Source organism: Spea bombifrons, chromosome 5 (genome assembly GCF_027358695.1).
Source record: "Spea bombifrons isolate aSpeBom1 chromosome 5, aSpeBom1.2.pri, whole genome shotgun sequence".
Classification (NCBI taxonomy): domain Eukaryota; kingdom Metazoa; phylum Chordata; class Amphibia; order Anura; family Pelobatidae; genus Spea; species Spea bombifrons.
The window spans coordinates 18,587,227-18,603,133 of record NC_071091.1 but is presented as its reverse complement, the minus strand read 5'-3'; positions in this window follow the sequence as shown (position 1 = coordinate 18,603,133).

Here is a 15,907-nt window from a genome sequence, read left to right as displayed (position 1 = left end):
GTTATCATATCTAACAGTATATATTATTACACACAAACAACCTTATGACTTTAGACTCCCAAGGATTCATTCCACTTAACAAGTAGATATATACATTTTAAAAAAATAACTTAAAATGTTTAAGCGAAGGCATTGTGTCTTTGACATCAAGATGCAAATGTGACAACCTAAGCAATAGTGTTTAGCTCTACAAGCATTTGAAATATTCACAGATTTTATAGACGATAATAAATGTATTTTCTGCTATAAGAGATATAGCACTTTGATAAACTGCTTTTCTGCCCTTGGAGAACGTTCTTTAATTTAGGCACTTTGATACATACTGTTCAATGACAGTCAATGTGAGGTGTGAGCATTCTGATGGGGGCTTTGCTGTAAAATGTGAAAAGTAAAATTCACAAGTGAACTAGGCACACTTTCTACATTCTGTTACAATCTGTACTTTTATTTTAACTGTGTTTTGTTATTAAATAACTAATTTTAATTGCAATGTTTCCAAAAGTACCATATATATATTTGTACATATTAGCCATTATGTATATCAATCTGTAGGATCTATTTAGTAAAGTACACGTTTTCTTTGCGGGATTCTGCCTATATTCTCCTGCACACCATTGGTCATTGTATTAGAAGCCTGTATTAGCGAGCATGAGAAGGCTGGCGCTGAGTAAATAAACTATGAAAAGGTTGCGTTTAAAGTTATAGTGGTGTAAAACCATGTCAAGAAATGTTTTGTCCTTTTTATGTTGTGGAAAACAAAATTCTATAAGACATGACTGTTATAACTATATTTAAATAAAGCATTTTTAGTCAAGGGATACTGGGTATGCTGTCTTGTACAGCGCGCAATTACTATCAAAGGATCAATAAAGTGGATATAGAGGCAAAAGGTGATAATTGTTAGCCTTATGTGCATGTGCCTACCCAGAATCCCTTGTGGTTGTGGCAGCACCATGAGATTTCTGAGGGAAAAACAAGCCTTCTGGCTTGTCTGGTGTCTGTGGATGAGTGTTTAATAATACTTCTAATACCCCTTAAATTTAAGTGGAAGGATTTCCATCACCTTTGCCCACCATAACTTATGTAATGGTATTTCTTGGCTACCCCAAGCCACAACTGTTAAGCCAGTATCACAAACCTCATGCTGATGAGTCCCATTAGAGGGTTGTCTAAAGGCTGTCCTGTACAGTGGGCAATTGTTTTCAAGGGATCTGTGGATATAGAGGCAAAGGTGATAATTGTTAGCTTTATTTGCATGCACCTACCCAGAATCCCTTGTGGTCGTGGCAGCACCTTGAGTTTTCTTAGGGAAAAACAGGTCTTTTGTCTTTTCTGGTGTCTGTAGATGAGTGTTAAATAATATTTCTACTACCCATATATATATATATATATATATATATATATATATATATGTGAAAAGTACATTGTGTTTGCTACTGTATGTATATATATATATATATATATATATATATATATATATATTACATTATGTACTGTTTAGTTAGATTCATTTAAATTACGTGATAAAACCATTACAAACCTTAACAACAAGATACTTTTTGTATGATTTTAACCTGCTCCATATACATGAAATAGAAATGTAATTCATCAGTTACCTGCCTGTTGAAATGTCATTGGTCTCATAAAAAATGCAAGCGAAAAGTCATAGAGTAAAAGCAGTAGAAATGTATAACTATTGATATTTAAGATTACCATACTCTAACATGCATAAACACTCCAAAAACAAACGTTAGCAAATGCTTACTCTGCTACCATATGCTTACTCGCCCTACACACTCTTAACACCACACACTCTGTCTGCCTATATCTGTGCAAGCTGCCATGCTACTAATGCAAGTTTGCATAGAATTGTGTTACATGACCCAGTTGAGCACATCCGTTATTGGGGTGCATGGAGGTGGTGTGTCTGATTTAGTGGGTCTGAGACAGAATTCACACGTATCAGTGTAAGGTTCACTGTCTGGAAAACAGACACTGTGTTCTAAGGGGCTCCATACATGTGAGAAGAATGTTTTAGGGAAAGAAGGCTGAGAGTGCCAAATACATTGTTTCATCAATGAGGATAATCAGAATCCAACACAAGCATTCAAAAAGAAAAGCATGTAATATTAGATACCAAGACCGAAAAATTGTCCCCAGTTACGACTGTCAGCGAGTATGAAATGTTAGAAAAGTAAAGTTGAATACTAAATCCAAATCTGATCTAGTGTATGGCTATGTTACTAAAATAACAAGTACAAACACCAAAAAAGTGTTACCTGTGCACTATCCTAAACCCCTATGCTTATTTAGACAACTGGAGGTTTTTAGTTTCATTCCAACGGCCATTTAAAGTGGAAGCTCGTCTGCCAAGTCACGGCAAACCTCTTAAAAGAGTCCTACACTGAACAATTCACCTTGCTAAAGGTAAAAATCTCTAATAAGACAGAGGGGGGTATTCCCTACACATTTATTAGTCCTTAATAGGGACCACATGGGGTGGGCAGCAGCAATAGTAACCTGGCTGTGAAATACAAAATTCAAATACAAACACACAGAAGGACGCACTGTGCGAAAAAGCCCATCACTCTTGGGCGGCAGCAATGGCTATAGTATTCATAAGCCCAAAATACATAGAACAAACACCAAAAAAATGTTACCTGCGCACAATCCCAAACAGATAAGGCATGTGAAACTATAATTCATAAAAAGCTCAAAATTAAATTGCAGTGGATGTAAGATAGTTGAATTGATAAGGTGATAGTTAATAGAGAATCAGGGTTGTAGTAAATGAAGAATATTCAGAGCAGAGTCTTGGTATAAGCAGGGCAACTTAACAATGCCTACCCTGTTGGAATTTGTTCAAGAGGCATAGATCCAATGCAATAATGTTGTACTACACTGGAGAAGCTGGTAGACAAGTAGAACAGCCTTCCAATGGAAGTAGTATAGGCGAATACAGTTAGGGAGTCTAAGCATGCATGAGATTGGCATTTTAGGCTATCCTGAATATAAGCAATCCTGGGAAGTGTTTTCATCCAGAGACTCAGGGAGACTCTCCAGGTTGATACCTGAATCCTCTGGGTCAAAGGAGCCCGACATGCCCCACTTCCCGCCCATTTCTACGTTTAAATGGTAGTGTGCTTCGCAATGTCACCAGGAAAGCCCACTGACATTGGTGGGAACACCCACTTCATCAGCAGGAACAACCCGGGTACCTGCGTCACTGGGACCATTGACATCAGCAGGCAGTCCTGGCTGCCTCTCGCAAGGGGGGCTCCGGGTAGCTGGAGTTTAAGAGTTTCCTGGTATGAATATAAGAAGAAAATATTATTTTGTTGAAATTAATTTCCTAGATTTTTTTTTTTTTTAAAAAGCAATTGTTTTTTTCTAACCTGGGTTAACGAAACTATGAGTTTTTAGATTTTTTTAGCTGGGATTAACTTGACTCTCCTGTCTGTAGTGGCGTTTTAATTTATGCAAGAGCAAATGTGACTTTGCAATAGTGAATATTCAAGTTGGATGAACTGATGAGTTATTAGTACACCTGAAATGTATACACTGCTACCTTGTTAATTGTGTTCCAATCTGGCAATATGGCTTTTATTGCATTATTAGCATCGAATTTGAAATGACTTAAAAGATCAAATAGCTGTGAAGCATTGCATTATGCTGTGAAATCAGATGGCCAGTGTGCCTGAAAAATGTCATCTATATTACTGTATCCATCCATGTACTAATCAAAACTGAATTAGCAGACATGAAAACTTCAAGCACCATTTGTCATCTGGAACTTGTGTTCATCAACTGTATGCTTCATATTTGCAGCTCTGTGAAAGACTAAGTCAGTTCCAAAATTACCATAATATTCAGAGCTGTAAGGGCTAATGCGTTTAAAAGTGAAATGCACGGAAAATTGAATGCCAACCAAGAATAAATGATGGCACCTTTTAAAGTTAATTATAAAACATTTTTTCCTTTGTCCTTCTATTTCTGTCATCTTCATTTGAACTGACTGTCAGCTTTCTTCCACTTATAACCTGCAAGAGGGAAGGTTTCAAACATACTGCAAGAAGACAAGGGGTGCGTGAAATAAACAGATTCAAAGTAGATCCCCGTCCTGCACAAAACAAATGTGGCACTGTGTACAAAAAGTGGATACAATCCAGTATTTGTATTTTGTTTTTCTTGCAACTGTTACATCTTCATAGACGGGGAGGTTTTTTTTACCTGAGGTGCTGGAATTTTAAAAGTCAGCCTTCATTTTTTAAATGTAATGGTCATTTTAACGTAAAGGTAAAACCTGTAATAAACATGGGGAACTGGTGAGTAGGTCTGATGTGGTGATTCATGTTAGTAACAGAAGTTCTTAATAAATGTATTTTATATTCTGGGCTGCCTAGAGTAACATGCTTCTATTCACTAACTACCAACTCACATACACTTGGCAATCAATATGGGTTCTGCAGAAGCAACTTGCATGAGTTGGACTAAATACACATGAGTATTTACGACTCACAGGCCCTAGCTGGGCAGTAGGAACACTTGGCAAATGCTAGGTAAATTGGTGTCCTATGTGCCTCCCATTTACTATTATTGACACTTATCCTGGGGATCCAGTCTAGTGTGCAGTTGCTGGCTAGAAACACAAGACCACATACTGCAAACATCTAGACAGGTCATGTAAACAAATAATGTGTATCCAGAAAGTGACTGCATCATATGCATCCTAGCTTACACAGTATTTTCATGCATACATGACCAGTGGGCAAGTGTTCTGGACTGGTGAGTAACATTTTGAAATATTTGTAGCAGAAAGAGGTTTGTTTGCAGAAGGGTTGGAGTGTGGCACAAGAATAAGTGTTTGCAGGCAACAGTAAAGTATGTATTTCTGCAAATGAGGTTGGGGATTTGCAATCTTGGTGCTGGGCAAGTCCTGTGGATGCAGTCTGGGTTCTGGCTGGCCTTTGGTGTGTGTGACCTGTGATCTATGCCTGCTATGTGGGTCAATGAATATGAATGTGCATCTTTCACTTGATCACGCTTTGGTAGTTTTCTGTTTGTTTTTTTATTTTAACTTTAACAGCATAAAAATAAAAAAATTTGATCTGTGATGAATCAATGTTCATATTCTTAATTATCACTATTAATATTGATGTTGATACAGTGTGTACAATATAACATGTCTGCAACATGTATGCAACAAGTCAAGGAGCACATCTGTTGCGCAATGAACATCGTGAGTGAAATCTACAAAAATAATATATTTTTGTTCGGTATTTTATAAATGAAAACAAGCTCAGAAGCGTCAGAAAGCCAACTGTTTTGAAAAGTACACAAAATCCGCTAAGCTACAGTTGGGTAACTGTTAAATGTTAAAGCAGCAAATGATCAGATCCTAGCAGATGGCCGGGGAATGGGTTTGAGAATGACAATTTTAATACCAAACAGACTAAGATGTTAATTTATGCTGTGATGTAAGCCGACTGGGTGAGTAATGAAGGTTCTATAATAATTGTGTAAATCCCAACATTATTAAACTGATTCATTTGAGATTTTTTAATATATATGAAGTATTCATTGTCCTTTTAAACAAAAGCTGTTCACATTAACTCATACTGGTTTATTTAATGGTAGATCATTGTTCAATTTCAGTTCAAGGAAAGTATGCTAAAGAAATTATTATTATTATTGTTATTATTATTATCCATTAACATGTATCTGTATTATTCAGCTAAAGAAGCCAAGTTAGATCATTTTTCATTGAAAAGCAGTAGGTTGCTGATGGATAGATAGACTCCAGTTGCACAAAAATTATTAATAAAAGTATTCATAAAATATAATTTGTCTTCTTTTTTACCCTTTATTTTCTTTCTAGTTATCTGAAAAGCAATTTAATTGAAAGCCTGCCTTCCTAATGTTCTCATTTCGATTTAGTGTTTGCAGATTAAAGAATAAATCTAGTTTATGGAAGTTCCTTGATTTATCACCTTGATTTGCCTTAGATTTATTAAATTCTTATCTTCACAAGCCCACTGACCTAGTGGGAATTTAATTGAAGATATAATTGCCACTATTATGCTTCATGCACTAAGCATGTGCTGCCAGCTTTGATTTAACAGATGCTTTGACGTTCGGACTGGTCAGTGACTGCTCAACCAGATGCTCAGATAACATATCCCTTGGGTACTTAGCTTCAGACTTTACAACACATTAATATGCAAATTTAAAGGCCTAGTTTATATTTGTAACATTATTTTTGCAATTTTATCCTATTTTGTTAATTGAATGTAACTAAAATAATTTTGTTCTTGTTGCTGTTTTCTGATTAATGGTAAATGTAGTGAAAATATATGACGATCACATAGTTTTTGTACTTACTGGTCAGTGTAAATACTTTAAGGTAAAGAACCAATTTTGTTTTGATTATTCAAGTTGAAGGCTTGCTGCTATGACTAATGGCACTTTGAGATTCTATTTTTCCCTTGTATATCTAATATAACACTTATTGTGCTTGCACCCTGTTTTTTTAACTAAAAAGAGATTTTTAGCCAATATGTTAAGTACACATATATTGTGATGTAAGCCCCAGGGCATGCCCCCCCAACTGATTTGGGTGGGACAGTCCTGATTTTGGGATTCTCTCCCTACCTTTGTGGTGCAAAAAGGTGCAAAGCCAATCAGCAGCTGCGGCCAGCAGGACTAGTTAGGAGATCACGATCTCCCTCTGGTTGGCTCAACACTAGGGAGCGTGAGGTTGTTCCCTCAGAAATCTCATGGTGCTGCCACAACCACAAGGGATTCTGGGTAGGCACATGCAAATAAGGTCAACAGCCGGAAGCTGTTATATCAGATTAGACAGCAGAAAGCCGGCGATGCCGGCTTCTGCTGTCAGGGGGAGTCCACGCTGTCAAACGACAGCCTGATCTCCTGATCTCGATGTGTCCCTGCTGCAGCAAGAAGGGCTGGACGTACCAATACGTCCATGGGGGATTATTGGGATGCGTTTTTCGGACGTACCGGTATGTCCATAGGGGATTGAAGGGGTTAAGGGGTATCAGAAGTATTATTAAACACTCATCTACAGACACCAGAAGACTTGTTTTCCCTCAGAAATCTCATGGTGCTGCCACAACCACAAGGGATTCTGGGTAGGCACATGCCCACTGTACAGGACAGCCTTTAGACAAAACTCGGGAAGAGGTGCAATAGCCAGATCTCCACTCGTGCACTCGTGGGCAGCTTTTTGTATTTAATATTTATTAAAACAAACAGTTTAAGATAAAACAGGTTGACGTCTGTTTTAGCAGGAATACATAGATCTGTAAGTATATTATTCAGATAGTCGATAAGCAGTACTGCGACGCAGCGCAGGGCAATACATGTTACAGTACGACTTCAGTTACGGAAAGCACAGTAATATACAGTAAGAGCAGTGTACAATTACATTTCCAGACATGGCATATATATGGTTAGCACATTAATGGGGACAGCCTGTGAAAATGGGGAAGTGGGATGGTCGGAGTGGGTGAGGGGGAGAGTAAAGGGGGCCGAGGAGAATGGGGCTAGTCTTTAGCCTCTAGACTGTCCTTGAGAGAGTAGTCTCTCAGCAGGTTATGGATGAGCCTGCGGCAGTCACGGACTGTGACTTGCTCCCTCCTCAACACCAGGTGGTTCCTGGCAAACCATAGAGCGTCCTTTACACAGCACATGAGACGCCAAGCATCATCAACGGCACTCTGTGTGTGTGTTCCTGGAAAAAGTTGATAGAGTCCTTGAGATCCAGCTGCAGGGCTCTGAACAAAGCTTGTGCAAACAGGCACTGCCAGAACAAGTGAAGGGAAGTCTCCTCCTCCACAATGCATTGTGGACAGTGTCTATATCTGCACAGCCCCCCTGGTGACCACTCAGGAGGCTGTTTCATCTTTAATGGGACACATCAGCATGAGGTTGTAATACTGGCTTAACAGTTGTGGCTTGGGGTAGCCAAGAAATACCATTACATAAGTTATGGTGGGTAAAGGTGATGAAAAACCCTTCCACTTAAATGTAAGTGGTAGTAGAAGTATTATTAAACACTCATGTACAGACACCAGACAAGCCAGAAGGCTTGTTCTTCCCTCAGAAATCTCATGGTGTGGCCACAACCACAAGGGATTCTGGGTAGGCACATGCAAATAAGGTCAACAATAATCACCTTTGCCTCTATATCCACTTTATACATGGATCCCTTGGTGATAATTGTTAACATTATTTGCATGTGTCTTTATGAATATTGGGGAGTATATAACATGTAAAGACTTTTGCATTTCATGTGTTAGTTCTCCATGAAGTTTCTTGTAGGTCTTTATATTACACAGCTGTTTGTCACATTCCCCTAAGATGTTTATCATGATCCAAAATAACAATCCCCCTTAGTTTATCCTCTGGCTTAATGACACAATTTTTTGATAAATATGTTTTTTCCTGTATTTGGATTTTATCTATAAAATGACATGACTTTATACATTTTGATTATTTTTTACATAGTTGTTTATATCACTATTTATTTGTGCTCCTTGTTTCATTATATGTTTAAGCTGTTGTGAGCTCTAAGTGAGGGCATATATGTTCAAAGAGAACTTACATGTCCTCATGGAAACTCTAAAAAAATGACCCCCCACTAAATACAGATAAAAATAAAACAATACATAAAGAAGTGCACCGAAATGGCGGTACCAAGCACCTACTACCAACCAGGAAGACAAACTATTATGTGTGAAGTGGGAGTGGTGTAATAAAATAAACCTGGGGTGTTCTGTTTCTCTCACCTCCATCCCTTGTTTAAGTAAATATGGGTGTTAAACTTACTAATATAACTGCATTTTAAGGGGTTGATGTTTATGTCTTCAGTCCTCATGTCCCAAGTCAGTTGCTGTCAGTTTATCTAGAAGTTCAGGAAAAGGGGGAGATTTTTTCTGTTTTCTTCCTTGTTTCACGTAGGTGAGCATGCAGCATCCATCACTAAATATGCCTATGTAAAGTAAATTCAGTGTTACCATTAGATTTGTGTTTGTTGTGGGCCACATGAAAATATAAGTTAGGGTGATGTGCTTTCAGGGAACGTATTGCTTGTTTGGGTTTTGGCTTTAAGGGAATATATAGTTTTGAGGGTTAAATTGAAATATGGCATCTCTGCTGTTCTTTCACATATCTATTCTGAAAAAACATGGCGAATCTGCAAGGTAGATGTGAAAAATTATTTTTTTAGTACACCAACTTTGAAAAGTGCTGGTGTGGAATCAGCCGCATTGAACATGCAGATTTACTGTGTTGTTTATATATGTGTTCAAAATATATGGTTTTATGGGGTTTAATTGAAAAATTAGACTTATATTGTGTCTCATTGTAGACTTGGACCTATCAAACAAAGAAAGAAAATTGTAATGCTCATTTATCAATTTTGACCCTGTAACATCCAAAAAAAACATGATTATGTTTTTGTAGGATATCGCTGTATGTAGGGGATGCAGCTAACTACACATCATAAGTTGTTTCTTTACTTGGACATTGGAAATAAATCTACTGAAATAATGTAATGTGCTTGTTAATAATTGAACAAAAACGAGTGCAATATTTGGCATAGATTGGCACTAACATGGTTCAATAAAGTCTTAAGATGCCCCTACTAAAATACTTTGAGTTGTCAACTTAGAAGAAATCTATACTTTTGTTCAGCATTTTTAATTTTTTGCTCTTGGTGCCCAACTCCCGGTATGTCACATTTTTTTAAAATCTAGTTTGGCATCATGCACTTCATTCAATTTTAATGAAAATCCAAATAAATAAATGTTGTATTTTTTTTAAAAAAATACCATTTGCACTGGCGATGTATTGTTTTTATAGGTAAAACTGTGCCTTTGTGTCCTTACTTTCCCCCACATTTTAAAAAAATGTTTTCATACTAAATGATACTTTCTATGTATAATTATTATTTCAAAAGAAAGTCTTACTTGTCCTGAAAAAGTATATTTTGTGGCGTTAAACTAAATGAAGTAAATTCAGAAATTAAGAATCCTTGTTGAAAACCAGTATAAATGCTAGGTAGATGGAAATTCCCATTACTACAACCTGACATCCATTTGTCAGCCTTCTGACATCATAATTTAGAATTTTCAGTTTCTGTTTCACTTGTGCAGTCAAGTTTATCATTTTTTGGAGATAGACTCATGTATTACCTTAAAGCTTTAATATTAAAAAAAAATATGTAATGCTGGAAGAAATTATGAAGGCAAGCTAGGAAAATAAGAGATATTCGTTCTGAGATGCATTGAAATGTGAAAAAAGAAATCAAACCTAGTATTTAAAAAAAAAAGAAGGGTAATTTCATCCTTTTATTGCTTTGGCCTAACATCTTTAGTCCTGAATGAAATAATCAGCTTAAATATATGTACACTAATGATGTGTTTGTTATGAATATAGCCTACAAGTCCTTCATCAATATGACAGGAAAGAACAATTCTGCTTAATTCACCACTTGAAATGACTGTTTATGGTGACTTGCTTTGGAATAATGATAAATTATGAAATATATTTGCAGAAACCAGAGATTTGCCTTTTTTGTATAACACACACATCAAGGTTCCCCCCTAAGCAATGCCCTGTACCTTATGCAGAAACTCACATACTGCTAACACTAAAACCAGAAGGATGTTTTGATAAAAAAAAACTATAAACAGTTTGTATATCTGCAACAAAATATGTTTCGCAATCTGCTTTGAAATATTTTTTCTTTTGCATTAGTTCCAAATCTTAAGAAAAACATGGCAATTATTGTATTTTTTGAGCCACTTTTTATAGTGTTTTTTGACGTTCTAATTTTGCACTCTGCAGCAAAAGTACAATTGAATAGCGATGGTATTTGTGCCATGGTAAACCAAAGGCCAAACCTAATAGCTGACATTTCAAAATAGATTTATAGGGCAAACTATTCAAAAACAAAAACTGTTATTGTTGTTCTTGTGTAACAAAAAGAACAAAATTAAAATAATGTATGCTTTTTTAACTCTTTACATGTGTTATATAGGAATAAGACATTGATCTAGGATTTTTGGTCTAAACAATAAAAATGTATTAGGTTGAAAAAGACCTATAAATGCAACCACTCTATTGGTGATTACAAATTGGTAGGTAGGCTGCAGACCAACAGTGCTCTATCTTAACCTGATCTGTGATACATATATATATATATATATATATATATATATATATATATATATATATATATAAAGATTTTGTGATCAATACCACCTTTGCCATTTTAGTGAAAATCTCTATATTCCAGATACCACTGGTTTGCAAAATTTGAGCAGTATATGGAAGAGTATAGTAAGAGATACAGATGTACATCTTGATGTTTCAGCCATGTTACTTTGCTGTCTACATAAAAAAAAACTGGAGACCATACACGAATTGTGTTATCTTAAGCCATGTTTCATGAGATTGCATTTTTTATAGTACATCATAGTACATATAGGACATGTGATGTCTACCTGCAATTTTACCTGCAGGGAGTAATAATTTTCTAATAATAAATGCTGTAACACAGCAGCGCAAAAATAGTCTCCTTTTTATTTATGGGTGATTTCAAATACTACTGATTTCAAATTGGACTACATCTCCTATCATGCTCAGCAATGTTGTGCCTATAACGTATATTTGCATCAAACATAAAATGTAATTCTCAATCTAGTATGGGTAAAACCACTATTCTAGGAACATTGTAATAACTTTATATTTTATTATTCTCTAGCAAATATTTAAATAAACACACAGTAAGCTATAGTAAGTAAAAATACATTTTACACTTCAAAAGCAGAAGCTATTGTTTATTTTAAAACCTTATTTACATTTGAGCAGCCAAAAATCATATGTATTTCACTTTAGTGCTGTATCCTCCTTTATCAAAGTAAAATTGGGCATTTTTGTACACACAATAGAGGAAAAAAGCAATTACTATCAATCAGTGACTAGGCAACAGATTGGAGCATTTTGGAAGACTCATTCATACACAGATTTACAGCAGTGTTCAGCTCCTCTGATTAGATTCCATAGATTTTAAATTGTAGCTAATTAGGCTGTCATAGGTTCATTAATGGCTCTACTGATTCAGCACTCCCTCACCTGCATGCATATTAAAGCTCATTAGCTCCCTTGTCTAAAATACCACTTGCATTAATTGCTACTGATGTACTAAGATTCTTCAGAAGGATCTTCTGACAATTTGTCTACCTGTTTGTAATACCCATTGCCCCAAAGCTCTTTAGTACTAAGGTTCACAGGAAGCTATGTATATTTACTTACAATGTGTTTACCCATTGGGTAAGGAATTTTTCAATGAGAAAAAAAAATAGCTTTAGTGAATCAATATTTGCCTAAACAAAATCAAGGCACACTTTGTGAAACTGCAAAATGGCTGGATAATAAAAGCTTCTCATCTTTTTGCTGGACATATATATGAAGAAGGCATGCATTCTGTTTTTGTTCAGAATGCGTGGCAAGCCCTAAGTACAATTAAATAGGCTCTTCGATGTTTCAGGGAGCTAGCCCAAAGAAAAATGTATATTAAAGTACTTCCTGAGTACAATGAAGTCAATGGGAGCCCTTTCCACACAGCTTTAGTAGTGCCCTAAAATATTTCATTGCAACAGCTCAGGGAGCTATTACTCCTATTTCCTGGCCTCCCCTGCCAGTACATGTAGCATTACCCTGCCAGGTGAGGAACCACTTCATTTGAAGTTGCTGGAATATAAACTGACATTTGTAACGTTATCTTAGTTGACATGAGTTATTACATCATTGGAGAACTTGGAGATCAGCACGGAATGTATGATAGAGCTGGTATGAAGGAGTTGCGTAATCACTATACTTTTATCCACAACATCATCGTTTATTTCTTTTACAAACTTACCAGAGTTGATTGTCACCATTTTTCTTGCTTTGGATTTTACTATTTCAGTGACAGTGGTTTTAATTTGTAAAGCCATTGAACTGTTTCTTGGGAATGTTTCAGTTGAATGATTACCTAGAGTTTATCTCTTGCTGAAGTTACCCTATTTCTTAAGTTGCTTCGGTTCCAGCTCTACCAAGGAAACCGGTAGTAGCAATGATTAATAGTGAGATAGCAAGCTGCAGATATTCTTTAGCAAGTAACAAGACAATTTCTGATCCAACAAATATCAAGAAAAGAGCAAACCTTAGCCAAGGTAACATAAGTTCATACTATTCAACAAACAACAAAAATCTGTTCATCAACTTTGACAAACTGAGAACCATATTTTCTCTTGAAAATTATGAATATGGGGTCACTTGACCAGTCTCTTGGTATCTTCAAGATAGCCAAAGTTTATAGAAAGGCTTTTATTGATGTTACCTATCACCAGACTATATGTAGGCTGATAAAATCATTATATATTGTACAAAAAAGTGGTGTTTCAACCCAATCAGATATCTTGTATTGGCTCAGTCAGGTATATCTGGCTTTTACTCACATGTTTAATACACTTTCTATATGTTAATAGTATTCATAAACAAACATTAAACATTTAAAAGAGTACCTCTGCATTAGTGAAATCATGACATCACTATTCATCAATTTACATACCTACTTCTTACATCAATACCTGCCAACAGCTAATATGTCCAAAGCAGGAAATTTTTAAAATCACTATATAATTATTGCTCGGATTTTAGTTTATATATTTTCAATGTTATATTTTTCTGTTTTACAATGTGACCAGTTCCTACATGGCTACAAAAAACATATTTGTTAACATACTTTCTGTCTGTAGGTCTTCAGCCTCCCTATGCATTTTTATATAAATTTATTTTTAAGTGGCTACTTCAGCAATTTTGACCCTTTTTTTCTTTCCTGCTGTGGAGACCAGAGCTTTAATAAACAATCTATTTTTTGAAAAAGAAAAGTAGCTATTTCAACATTTTTCGCATCCTGCTGTTGTATGCCTGAAAAGAACTACATTTATTTTTTTACAAAACAGTTGTTTCTGGTCTTTATAAATAAGTTCTGGGCAGTTAGAGTTCACATTGTTATTCAGCTTTAGCATTAAGAGCTAAGATGCTGTATTACATTGAATTTAGTAGATACTATAACATGCATTATCTTTTTAAAAATTGTGGAAGTTCAACAACAAGGAGCTGTTGATTACATGATTGTGACAAATTCCCTCATGTATTTGCTAGGGGAAAAAAATAATAATATAAAGGAAATGCACAGATATCATATACATCAAAGGGTATTTTTTTCAATTTCCAAATTGTAAGCTGAAACTGGAGAGAAATAGGGGCGTTAAAATGTGTCTGTGTTTGCTGATGACACAAAGGTAAGGTTAAAAAGGCTGATCATGATGTAGCTTCTCTTCAGAATGATTTGGATAAACTAGGGGACTGGTCAAATAAGTGGCAGATGGGATTCAATATAGATAAGTGTAAGGTAATGCACTTTGGTACCAAAAATAAATATGCACAAATATTACACTCTTAAGGGCATTGCATTGGGAAAAGAAGAAAATGAGAAGGACTTAGGTATAATTGTAGACCAAGTGCCAACAAAGTGCAGTGCCAGTCAGCGGTTACAAAAGCCAGTAAGGTATTGGCATGCATAAAGAGGAGTATTAAATCACGAGATAAAAATATAATTTTACCTCTTTATAAAGCAATGGTAAGGCCTCACCTTGAATATGCAGTGCAATTTTGGGCACCAGTTTTAAAGAAGGATGATATAGAGCTGGAGAAAGTGCAGAGGCGGGCTACAAAGTGAATTAGAGGAACGAAGAATTTTAGTTATGAAGAAAGAGATGTCTAAGAGGGGATCTGATCACATTCACCAAAAGGTCTCTACAAAAGACCCGGTGTCATCAGTTGAGACTTGAGGAAAGGAGATTTCATCATCAGCATAGGAAAGGGTTCTTCACAGTAAGAACAATAAGAATATGGAACTCTCTGCCTAAGGATGTGGTATTAGCTAACTCTGTGGATATTTTTAAGAAAGGTCTGGATACTTTTCTGGTTAAGCATGACATAAAGGGCTTAGTCGTGTTAAAAAGTTGATCCAGGGAGTAATATGATTGCCGCTATGGAATCAAGAAATAATTTTTTTCCCTGTTGAGGCATTATTAGTAATTGCTCCAAGTAGGGTTTTTATGCCTTCTTTTGAATCAACTTTAGAACTAGGTATGTGTGAAAGGTTGAACTTAATGGACTGAAGTTTTTTTTCAACCTACTATACTATACTATACCATACCATTTACAAACATGTTATTTTTTCTAAAGATAATGGTAGAAGGCAGCAACTCTATTAGCATAGCTGGGAACTTTCTGGCTCCGGTACCTGGAGCCCCCCCCTTGTGGGGTGAGGGGAGGAGGTTCTACTATCGTTTGTAGACGGTCCTGCTGATGTTGAGGGACACATGCTATTGTTGGAGGAGAAGTGGGCAGGAGTAGGGCATGTTGCAATGCCGCTCCTGAGACCCTGAGTATAGTTTTCACACAATACCCTAATTAAGATCATAAACATTTCACCAAAGAAACAAATCTCTTTGCCTCTAGCTTTTATTTAAACTTAAAGCCATAATCAATAGAACAGGAATCCAAGCAGGAAGCAAAGAGAACCTGATTGGTTTGTATGGGAAGCATGCAAGAGACAGTCTGACATCTACATTGGATGTCCTTACTGCTGAGCGTCGGGATATGATGTCATATCCCAGCGTTTTGACACAGCACAGTCTATTGTTAGTTTTTTCATATATATATATATATATATATATATATATATATATATCTATATATTATACATATATCACCATCATATTCCACAGAGCTGGGGGGGGGTTGTTCCCAAAGGGGTAGGTAT